We start from the raw sequence: 12,378 nt of genomic DNA, 5'->3' as shown, positions 1-12,378 counted from the left end.
GAAAGGCACTGAATTTTCTCGCTCGAATTTTTTAAACTGACTCGTGTTAGGCTGCAGCTATTAAACATTTATTTGAGATATGCGAATAAAATAATATGTTTTGGAAAACTTTGTTCGAAGCAACTTATGTCCAAAAGTAAAGTACTCATTGGTAATATTTCTGTTAGAAATAACTTATGCCATATATTAGAATTATTAGGGAAATAATTGTATGTGAACTATGAGCAAAAGCTTCTGAGTAATTTCTGAGAAAATCGTCAAAAAAGTCATCCTCAAGAATAAAATATCCCTTGTGTATCTTTTCAGGACAAACGAGTTATGTTATTTATGAAATACGAACAAATTGCCTGAGTCGTTCTCGACAAAATCGTAGGGTAAAACTTGCTCCGAAAAGTAATATACCACTTCTAGCTTTTTAGGATGATGGAATTATACCATATCGTTAGGTTATTTATGTAGCATTTATTTATGAAATACGAACAAAATTGCGTCAGGCGTTAATGGGAAAATCGTCAGAGAAGAGTAAACTACTCCATCTGAATGCTTACAGGACGAACGAGTTGTGTCATATTCTTAGGTTATTAATCACACATTTATTTATGAAATGTGATTGAGAAAATTGTTCGAAAAAACGCATCCCATACAGTAAATTACACGTTATGTATTTTTCAGAGCAATGATTCATATTGGGGTGAAGGATTATTAATAAAATATACATTTGTAAAAAAATAAGCCAAATCTTTACAGCTGTTTTTGAGACAATTTAATTATTTTAAATTTTCATCCTTCAGTAAACTATCTTTATTTTTAGGTGTCGGAGGATATAGAATTCGAAACGATAAAGCGTTATAAAAACTTCATGTCTAGAATTCAGTCCAGATACGTCGAACAGTATGGCCTCTACTTGAATGCATGTAAGAGCGTGACAAACCGACAGACGAACAGATGGACAGACATCAATATAACTTTTTCGGTATGTGGGGGCGTTAAACTTGAATTCATTGAAATCTCGAATTCGATTTTTATCACTATCACTACCATTTCTTTTTCGTCGCTCGAACGTGAAAACGAATAGAAATACAACGACACGTAAGGTGATGATTTGTAATTCCCAAAATTTAATGAGTTACGTTTAATTTGTTGCCACGCTAGAAAAAAGCTTATGGCTATTTGTTATATAATTTTAATATCAGTTTTTCACGCTACTATATAATGTAGAAATATGGTATGATTATCGTTCATATTCATGCTATCTTTTGGAAATATTCGTGTTCCGCATACATAGATCTGTATAATTTAGTTTTGATCAACGAAAACATTCCTTACACAGACTAATGATTGCATTTCTTGCACTTGTGGATATGAAAAAAAGAGAGAGGGAGAAAGTCAATACTCTAAAAGAGAAAACACAAGCATACACACATACACACACAGAAACGATAATTTGACATCAGCTTTTTCCTGTCTTCCTTTTTTCATAACAACAAGCATCATTCGATGTAACGTCATGTCGATATAACAAGGAGTAAGACTAGAAAGACTGTCAAGATCGCGTATGTTCTTTTTCCTGTTCCTGACACACAAATCCGAAGTGAGTTGTCTGCTGTTCAAGAACGGACAGGGGAGGTGTAAAATACACGACCATAAACTGAAAACAATAACTGTTTCCAATAGTACACGTATTCTAATACTGAATAAATACGTCATTAAATAAGTTATTTCCTTATTATATTGTTTCGGTTCTTCTTAACATCAAAATTATACATTTCCTATAGTGTTTTGTGAAACAAATATGGGATGGGATGGGATTCGATGTGGTGTCAAAATAATAAAATAAGTACTAGTCCTCCACTATATTCACCTAACCACGGAGGCTACGTTGTTTTTGCTCTTTTTTCTTAAAAAATAATCTGCATAACCATGGTGCGTATCGCTTCGAACCTTAAGATAAGATGTTTTCTGTTTAATTCTATATTTTCGCACGACATCTTAGTTACAGAAGCTAATTTATATTTGGCAAACCATCTAGACACTAGGTTTAAACCAATAAATTCAATGTTTTACTCCACTTTCTAGTTCCTTCAGCCAGCTCCTTCACTGCCTATTGTCAATTTCTCTTCGCAATCGTGCTCTGCTACTGAAAAATCCCTAGAAATCATCGTTGCCAGTATACACAAAACCGAGCGTAATTTTGTTTTTTGCTTATATTTTTATTATTTTGTTATATTTTTTTCTAAATATCTCCTTAGATGGATATCTTTCTATTATCTCCACATACTAATAACTCAATTTTAATCATAAACATAAGAAAAATGGAATAAATGTGAAAAATCTTTAGTCACACTATACGCGCATTTTTTGAGCATGTGGGTACTTAGTCCTAACAAAAGGAAATTACAGAGGAATATGTTTAAAGTATGTTCATTCCTAATTTTTTATTGTACTTTACATCTCATTTGTGGGGAACAACAACATATATTATTAATATTGCATACAATTTCAAATTCACGTGAAATAAGGTATTTTTACAACTTCATGGTGAAATAAAATTATATTGTTAATTCCTGTTTTCCTTCAGAGAAAGGAATCTCATTTTCTAATATATAATATATTTTCTATATTCCCCAGTTCTTGAAAATTCTGCCTTCCAGCTATTTCGTTACAATGCACAAGAATGTGGAATTTCTATTTTCTACTCCGCTATATTAAAGTCAAATGAATTTTTTATGCCTTTTAAGAAAGAAAACTTAATATGTGGGAAATATTTAATTCAATTAAGCTATGTATACATATTCGCTTTGATATCAAGCCATATGAATATTTTATAAACTATAATCGCAGTCTACATGAAACTGAAATTAAAGTAAATAAAGATTCATATGTACGTAGTATTAAAAGCCGGAAATACACAGTTTCATAAAATATATACATCTTAATGCAATTCCAGTGATCATGGTGCGTTAGTCACTACACTGTCAATACTTGAAATAGTACTACAATTACACATTACACAATTCTTGATACGTGTATTAGGTTACTGGAAGTTACTGCTACTAGCAATTCTAGAAACTAAATACTGGAGGAATCTGACAGGTTAATCTGACAGATGAATACTGGACACGATTTTTAATAGGCATTTACGGTATTCAACACTGTGATCATATTATTATTTTTAATAAAATTTACGCACGTAAAGATCTACAAAAATGCTAGTATGTGAATGAAAATCCTTGAAATACTGAGTGTATCACTAAAACTAAATTGTGGACATTTCCCATAATTGTTAAGCCTATCTGATCGCTCCCTCTTTATTGTATGCACAGAAGTGAACCTTGTCCACACTGTACATAGTATTTGAACATTGGAACATGGAATTCAAAATACCAAAACAAGTCTATATTTTAAAATGGAAAGTGACTATGTTTGTGACTCTTAATCTCTTGAACCACCCGACAGATCTCAATCAAATTCTCAAAATACATGAGGTTTGGGGCTGGAAAGTTTTTTATATAATTTTACTTTGACGGTAGAACTTAGGTGAGAGGAAGGGCATATATATATATATATATATATATATATATATATATATATATATATATATATATATATATATATATATATATGGTGTTAATGAACTATACCGACAAACTATGAGGTGATTCCTCACATCAAAATGAGAGAAAAAGTTCATATGGAGCTATGGCAAAAAGTGAATAGTTTCAGTGCTAGGACTGTCTAAAACCGCGAAAAAGTTAAATTTCAGCAGGCTCTATTCCGAATTCCATAAACTGTGAATGGTGGTCCTTACCAGCGTAAAGGAAGCCATGCACACACACTCCAAAAGTGCATATTTCATCAATTTTCAATAGGTGTACAGGGTGTAATTCTCAGATATGTTTTCAATAGAATTTTAAGATATGCTCTAATTTTAAGGATGGTTCAAAATAGACAGAAAGTAAATCTTGATAACAATGAACATCTAATGCTTTGGAGGCAAGTCGGAAGTGTTAGGAACCGGCATGTCCATGTTTTTTGGGTTCAGAATAACGTGTGATGCGATTAATTTCGTCACCGTATATCTCATGTTTTCTTCACTTATAAGCTTCACTTATAAGTATGAAAGACCTTGCTGCTGACGATCCTTAACATTTCCGACATCGCGCCAAAAGATCCGACATTTCGCGACAGTATACTACTTCCTTTAATAGTTCTTTAACCGCTTTTGATATCTCCCATAGTTTTCGACCTAGGCAGCTTCAAACTTACAATTTTCTCAATTTCGGAATCTAATAACTTTCAAACAACGCTTTTTTTGCCCTATGTTTATATGGACGTTCTTTATTATTTAGGTGTGAGGATTTTGGCTACATAATAATTGAATACCCTATAAATAAATAAATATATATATATATATATATATATATATATATATATATATATATATATATATATATATATATATATATATATATATATATATACAGATGGTGAGCAGAAAAATGGAAACACTTGAACGAATTTGCAACTTACCAGATTAATATGCTGTCGGGCCACCTTTCGCCTTCAGAACAGCCTTGATGCGACGTGGGATGGAGGTATAGAGGTTGTGAATGGTAGCAAGTTTAATTTTACACCATTCCTCGTGCAGGGCATCGGCCAGTTCTGTGAGAGAGGGTGGAGGTGGAAATCGTCGCCGGAGTCGTGTTTCCAAGACGGACCCAGATGTTCAAGACGGCCAGGGGAGGTGTTGAACTTCATCCCGATGTTTCTCAAACCACGCTGCAACAACGCCAGCTGTGTGAATGGGTGCATTATCATCCTGGAAGATGGCGTCATTGTCCGGGAACAACATCCGGACCATAGGATTCAAGTGGTCTCCTAAAATTGCGACATAATCGTTGGCAGTGATTCGTCCGCTAAGTGTGACCACAGGACCCAATGAAAACCATGATATGGCGACCCACAGCATCACCGAGTCGCCGCCATGTTTCACAGTTGGGCGGAGACACTGCAGATCACAAGCTTCTTTGGACGTTCTCCACACATAAACACGGCCCGTGGTTGAGAATAGGGTGAAGGATGACTCATCCGACCATATCACACGTTTCCAGTCCTAACGGTCCAAGTTGCATGGTCGTGGCACCATTTGCGGCGTGGGAAAGCGTTATGGTCCCTGATGAGCGGTTTGGCAACTGCAACATGACCCCGTAAGTTCATGTCATGTAATTCGCGGCGGACTGTGATTGTCGAAACAGGGTGGGGGAGGTGCTGATTGAGTTTCTCCGTTACTTGCTCCGGAGTGGCACGACGGTTCTGCGTGACAATGCGTTTTAATACCCGGTGTGACCTGTCACTCATGATTTTCTTCCGTCCACTGTTCCGCTTCCCCGATGTGGTTTTCCCGTGTGTTTTGTAGGCCGTCATCACCTTCGACATTGTCCCACGCGACACACCTAACACAGTAGCCACTGCCGTCATACTCACTCCACATATCCGCGTACCAACAATTTGCCCTCTTTAAAAATCTGTGAGATCTCCCATTTTACACTACCTCCGTCTGCTGCAGCCACTGGACACTGCTGTTCTACTGCGCCTGACGTATTATGGAGACCCACCTAACACACCACCACGAGCGGTCCGGCGCTGCGGGCGCCACGACACCACTGCCAATCCGTACATCTGACGTGTTGACAATTACAGGCGTTTTCATTTTTCTGATCACCATCTATATATATATATATATATATATATATATATATATATATATATATATATATATATATATATATAGATAGATAGATAGATAGATAGATAGATAGATATAGATATAGATATATATTGAAAGTAACTGCCTTTGCGATTTCAGCACTCTTGAACTACCCAAGCGATCTCGAACAAATTTGCACCGGAGATAGCTTTGGTCATATCATTTTGACGATGTCATTTAGGGGAGGGGACTGGAAGAGACATTTATAAAAGATGAATATGACGAATCTTGGTGTCGAATCCCAGTTTTCGGGATCGGTGAGATACGCAATGTCGCCTCCGATGCTGTTTAAATCCAAATTCAGCACTGCAACTCATGAGAGAAGGAAAGGGATTGATAATAATGATGGAAAAATTACCGATATCAGTATCGAAGTCATAGTTTTCGAGGTCACTGATATGAACAATAAAACTACCGATGCCGAGCCTAGCAAAATGAGGTAGGGGAGGGGGAGATATATAATAATAATCGAAAATGACCGATGATTTTTGCCGAATCCATAATTACCGTGATCGCTGCGATGAACAATGACACTTTCGATGCCGCTTAAATCTAATTCAGCCATGCAACATGGGAGGAGGAGGGGATAGAAATATAAAATCATGTCTATCACCGAGCGCTTTAGTAGTAGTAAAGAGTGACTGACTAACGAAACATATCATATGTTTTCTTAATTTAACCCAGCGAAGTGGGTAATTGATGCTACAAATTCTGATCAAAATATATTCTATGTAATAAATAATAGCATTACAGTTTCGATCAAGTATCTTTCATCATTTACATTATCTGATGTGATAATATATAATAGACAATCTAGGCAATAGATAACGTGTCTGATGAAGGTAAAGTTAATTTGCTGAAACTGTAACGCTATTATTTATTAGATAGTATATGCTTTGTTAAGAATTTGTCTTGTATTTTATACAAGAAGTTTCAAAGCTAAAATGAGTGGTATTCAAATATTGTTTGAACTACTATTACGGAAGCACAATTACTTGAAGAAAATAAATAACCCTTTCCATACATGTGAATATGTTAGAGTACAAATTAGAGAGTACTTCAGAAATTTAGTGGAGTATATTAGCTATTGATGCGACTTCCAAAAGAAGTATAGAGAAATGATTTTTCCCCACAAGATGAAGCTTGTCCCGTCTTCGTGGAAATAGATGTATTTATCAAGATTTCTATAAGATGAATGTTTAGCATCCAGATTTTACACAAGTGATTTCATTAAAACGTAGTTATCTATATCAAATAACTTTTTGTTAAAAAGTAACAAAACATAGACAATAAAAGAATGTATGAAATTATGTCGTTTATTTATCTTTCAAATTATCTTTTCTGTATTAAGAAATTCTGAACAGTATTTTTTTCATATATTATAAAACTTAGACTTGTTAGAATGTACCTTGATTTTATAATAGTAACGGAACTAGTACTTTGTGTTCAGTCACATCTTATATTTAACTTTCAACTTTATTTTTCACAATAGATTAACCCCTAAGTCCTGCTTCTGGTTCAAGTAGGTCAAAGGGATTACATTCACTGGCAATTTTATGGTACGAGCATGCTACGCCTACTAAATAACTTAACACTTCCTGAAATCGACAGTATCACTGATAGCTGTAGTATATGACATGATAGAAATCAAAATTTAGGTAAAGAACTAGCCATATCTGTTACTGAAATGGTAATATACTTGCATAATATAGAAAACGGAACCATTTCAACAACTGCTCATAGCTCAGTACCATACATAAATATACATCTCTTTTCCGTGCAGTATTTAATGATATTAGCAGAACCGTTATGTCCGTGGGATATGTCGAAGTTCTTGCTTTCTCCTACATTTTGTTTGAATTCACCATCTCTGCCCTCCAGCTTAAAAGACATAGCTGTGGGGCCAAGTCTGTAGCCACAACATTAAAACAGAGGACCCAACAGAATTTTGAAAGGAATAATTGAAGTTCACCTTACGTCTTTGACTCCTTATTTTTCAAACATGCGTTTATCTAAACAACTGAAAATTTCAGGTGAGATGAAGGTGGTCTCAGAAAGGACTGAGCTTTGTAGCTACTTGTCTGCGTGGGACATAAAACTTCAAATTTCATAATAACGAAGACGATAATTTCAGGATGCTACCCTGAAACGTGTATTACATTGTTCTTTTATTTCATATCCATTCAATTATATACCATATTTGAGACGTTCTATGTTTCTTTCGTAATAGAATATACTAATTTCATTTTCAGTACAGCACTGTAGAGGAATAAAACACAAAAAACAATGAGCTCTTAAAGATGTTGTAGATACGTTATAATATTGTATTCTTCATTCCTCTTCGCGCTGGTGGTGTGGATTTGGGAAATATTTCGGAAGCCTTCTTGAGATTTCTCAATCCAGCATGTATCCTGGTAAACAGCATGTGCTGGACTTTATCGAATGTAATCTTTTGTTCTTCTTACTAGCGTTTTGGGAACATTTCTATTTGAATAATGAAATTTACTTCATCCTGTTCATTGTTTCTAATAAGTTATTATTTCAGTATTCGTTTCACCTTTCCTCAGAATTGAATACTCTTTACGTTTCGTTTTGGTTATTGTTGATCACATCATGAGCAAGATTTGTAGAAATGCCAATCGAAGATTCTCGATGAGAAGTCATGATACTCTCTTAACACCCGGAGTTTAAACAGGAAAGCTGTGTCACAGAGAGCCATAACTGTCTCAAGGATGGAATTTGCGTAATTTAAACAGTGCTCAATAATTTCTTGTCTTGATTTACAAGACAACCTGGAGGTAAAATTTAAAGAATGAAATGATTTTTCTAAAAGTTTAAGATCCCACTAGCCCTAAGGAAGACGAATGCTTGGTGAAAGCGAATAATCTTTAAATTTTTTGTTCTTTCACAGGGAACCAAAGGCGAACGCTCTGCCCATTATAACAGCAGGAAGGGCTTTTAAGGTAAAGTAACATACATTAGATAAAATAGTGTTTATCATTAGAAATTATTATATTTTATTATGTATAAAGCACAACTACATTTGATCTGGTTTTACGTCCCCTTGCTTTAATTCAAACATCGTAAAACGTATTTAATCATTGTAGTAATTTTCAACGACTTTATATGCAGCACCATAAACACGTTCCTAATATAATTTCGCAACAAGGACTGCAATGAGCACAGAAATTCAATGAGGTTTTAGAATGTTATTAATGACGTGTGAGACCAAAAGATTATAATTCAGGAGCGAATGTAGGATGATGGTGGAGAATTTACAGGTCTTTCGAGGTTACCTCAACGATTCTTGATGAGATATGCGGAATTTGAAGGTCAGGGGAATACTTCAAACTTTGATCATGTCTTTTGAACCTGTTTTTGATGATTTAGTAATATTTCAGGTCGAAGTATTAATTTAGAAGTCTCTGTCACTATCAGGGGAAATTGTAAACATTTATGGCATACGGCATCAGCAAATTTGGACATATACGCAAAGCGACCTTAGATTACCTTTTATAGGTATTAGAGGAGCAGGAGAGTATCATGAAATTATTCTCCCAAACAATGACCCTAGATCCGCAAAAATGTGTTCTACCCATTCGGTGTTAGAGTGCTTTGTATTTCGAGAGCTTGCAGCTGATGCTCATCATCTGTTCACTCGGTGGAACCAAAATACAGACTCATCGTAGAATGCAGCCTTTTGCCATTCTGAAGGTTCAATTTCGATTCTAGTTAGAACATTTCAGCAGCTATTCTCGAATAACCTTCTTGAGTATAGGAGTCAGCTGCGGAGTCTCATAATCAGCAAAGTTCTCTACTGCTGTCCTGGAAGCATGCCTATCAGTTTTCCGATTCATTTTCGTAGTAATGCTATTAACAGTTTGGAAAGGATTCGTAAAACCTTCGAAGACGCCGTTTGTCCTGTCAATAATGACGTGTGGTAGTTCACAGTTTGACCTCCTGTCTGTTGAAATTGTTTCACTTGTCTACATATAACTAAATATTAGTAGGCCTATACACGAAATGGAGAGATGTCAGTATTGTCAGAAGCTAGCTTTTCCCTCTGCCAATCACAAGCCCCATTCATAGCTCTGGCCCTAAATGGTCATTATACAGCATGGATGGAAGTGTGCGTACCCCTAATTGGTGTTTTCTGACGGTTTTAGGTTTTACCCGCATTTGTTTTGTAACGTTGCTTGGCATTGTCTTGTAACATTGCTTGGCATTGTATGGCAACATTACTATCCATGTTCATTTGTTTTCTGCTGTTTTCTGGTTGGTAACAGTTATTTACAGTGAGGTTGGAGTAATCAACAATGTGTGATCAAAGTCCATATAGCATTGAGCAAAGATTAGTTATTGCGTTTTGGCTTTACGAAAGGCCTTACACAGGTGACACCATGGAAAGTGTTAAAGCGAAATTTACAGATCGCTTTGGTATTAATACACCAAGAAAACCAACAATGTTGGGGTGGGAAAAACGTGCAATTGCAACGAGACATTCCTCGAGGCGGTCGACCAATAAAACGGAGGGAAACGTGCCGTGAAGTGGAAGCACCAGTGCAGAACTCGCCTTCAAAGTCAACACATAAAAGGTCTTTAGAGCTTTTTATTCCTCGGACCACCATGACGAGACACATGAAACAATATCTAAAATTGAAGATTTACCGTCCAATGCATGTGAATGACCTGAGTGACGCCGACATGCATGCGCGGAAAGAGGCATGCAGAACTCTCCTTAAGGCGTTCCCTTCCAAACGGTCCCGTAGTGCAGTCCTCTTTACAGACGAGTGCGCTATCTACCGGAGTATGCATTCTCGTAAGGTTGTAGTGTGGTGTAAGGAAAGCCCCGGTTTTAAAAAGAGATAAAGATAAACCCACCGCGTGTGATGGTGTTGGCTAGATTGAGTGCAACACACATTTTTGGCCTTACTTCTTCGAACACAATGTTAATGTACATTCTTACCTGGAGATGCTTAATAAGTGATTGGTGCCTCAACTGGAAGAAAATGGTATCAAAGACACTGTTGTGATACAGCAGGATGGAGTACCAGCGCACTTCGCGAATCGCGATTCACGTGCGCAATTACCTGAATCTGCCGTTACCTGCAGCTGGATTGGAAGAGGTTTTGCATCTTCACCAGCTCCCTTAGCCTGGTTTCCAAGAAGTCCCGATCTAACGACATCAGAAATGCTCTCTGGGGTTTCATAAAGCAACAAGTAAGAAACACTCGATATCACACAATGTAAGAATTACGGACAGCTGTAGAACACGCCTTCACTCTCGTGACTCCGGAGTATCTGCGCAAAACATCTGCGAGAGGTTGGCGCGCATAATTCAGCTGTATTACGACATGGATGGTAATCATACCGATGTTTAAGACTCTTAAGACTTCAATGTAAAAGTGTACAGACATTTTACCATAACTAACACTATACTGATGAAGCTAAAGAGGGGTATGCCCACTTCCGGACCATCTTGTATATATACATACTTACGTATCCGGTCTCTTCATTACGATGCCTGAAGATGTATGCGATGTCTTTTGATACGTCTGATGTCTGGCTAATAGCCCGAGAAGTATTATTAAAATCACGTCGCCAGGAAAAATTCAACTACCTATCTTTTAAATTACAAACAAATTTAACAAAAAATATGTTCTTTCTTAGTCATATTTCTATTATTTGGTTAAGTTTGGAGTTCATTATCTCTTTCAGTACCATTGCTAAATGAGAAGTTAGACCTACAATTTCACGTGGGGTTCTAATAACATGAGCTCTCATTGGTATTTGAACTAGGGTCTCCCGTGTCAAAGTCACGTACAGTAACCAACCATATAAAACTAAGAACGAACTCTCAACCTAAAAAAAAACTATAGAAGTGGTTTTTGGAGGTGGAAATTCATTCTTTTATAGAGAGTGAGGATTCTCAACAGGAGGTAGACAATGTAGAAATTCATGGAGAAAGAGGAACATAAGAAAAGTTCAGTTGAGGATTCTATACAAGTAACTATAGGCGATGAATACCGAGCAAGAGTAAACATTAACCAATTTCGAAGTGATTTGTAAGAAAACCTAGTAACCTTCAATTACAGCTGTGGTAGTGTCAATTTTTTTCCGGTACGAATGATTTTCCACCATACTGTATAACAATAGTATATATTATCATGTTTTACTGTATAACTTTCAGTTTACATACTAAATCCGTTTTGTTTTTGTCCAAATAAGATTAATTTAGAAGTGTCACAATAATTAAAAAATGTAGGTTTTCGGAAAATAATTTATTTTATTTATATATTATTTTAGTAATGGTGGGTGAGAAAAGAACACTTTTAGATATTATTAGGAAGAGGAAGAGAAACTGGTTGGGACATTGCTTAAGAAGAGATTGTATCATGAGGGACGTCCTAGAGGGTAGGTGGCGGGAAAGAGAGGGAGGGGGCAAAGGAGAATACAATTAGTGAGCGCTATCAAAACAGAGAAATCGTACGTGAAGACGAAGAGGTTAGCGGAAGACCGTGGAGCATGGAAGCTTCTCAATTGCAGCAAGTGACCTGCCAATAATGGCAGAATACCTATGATGATGGTGATGGTATATTATTTTTCCCCGT

Source organism: Thermobia domestica, chromosome 9, assembly GCF_964235325.1.
Source record: "Thermobia domestica chromosome 9, izTheDome1.hap1.1, whole genome shotgun sequence".
NCBI classification, from domain to species: domain Eukaryota; kingdom Metazoa; phylum Arthropoda; class Insecta; order Zygentoma; family Lepismatidae; genus Thermobia; species Thermobia domestica.
The sequence above is the reverse complement of the archived record's forward strand: the minus strand, read 5'-3'. Positions refer to the sequence as shown.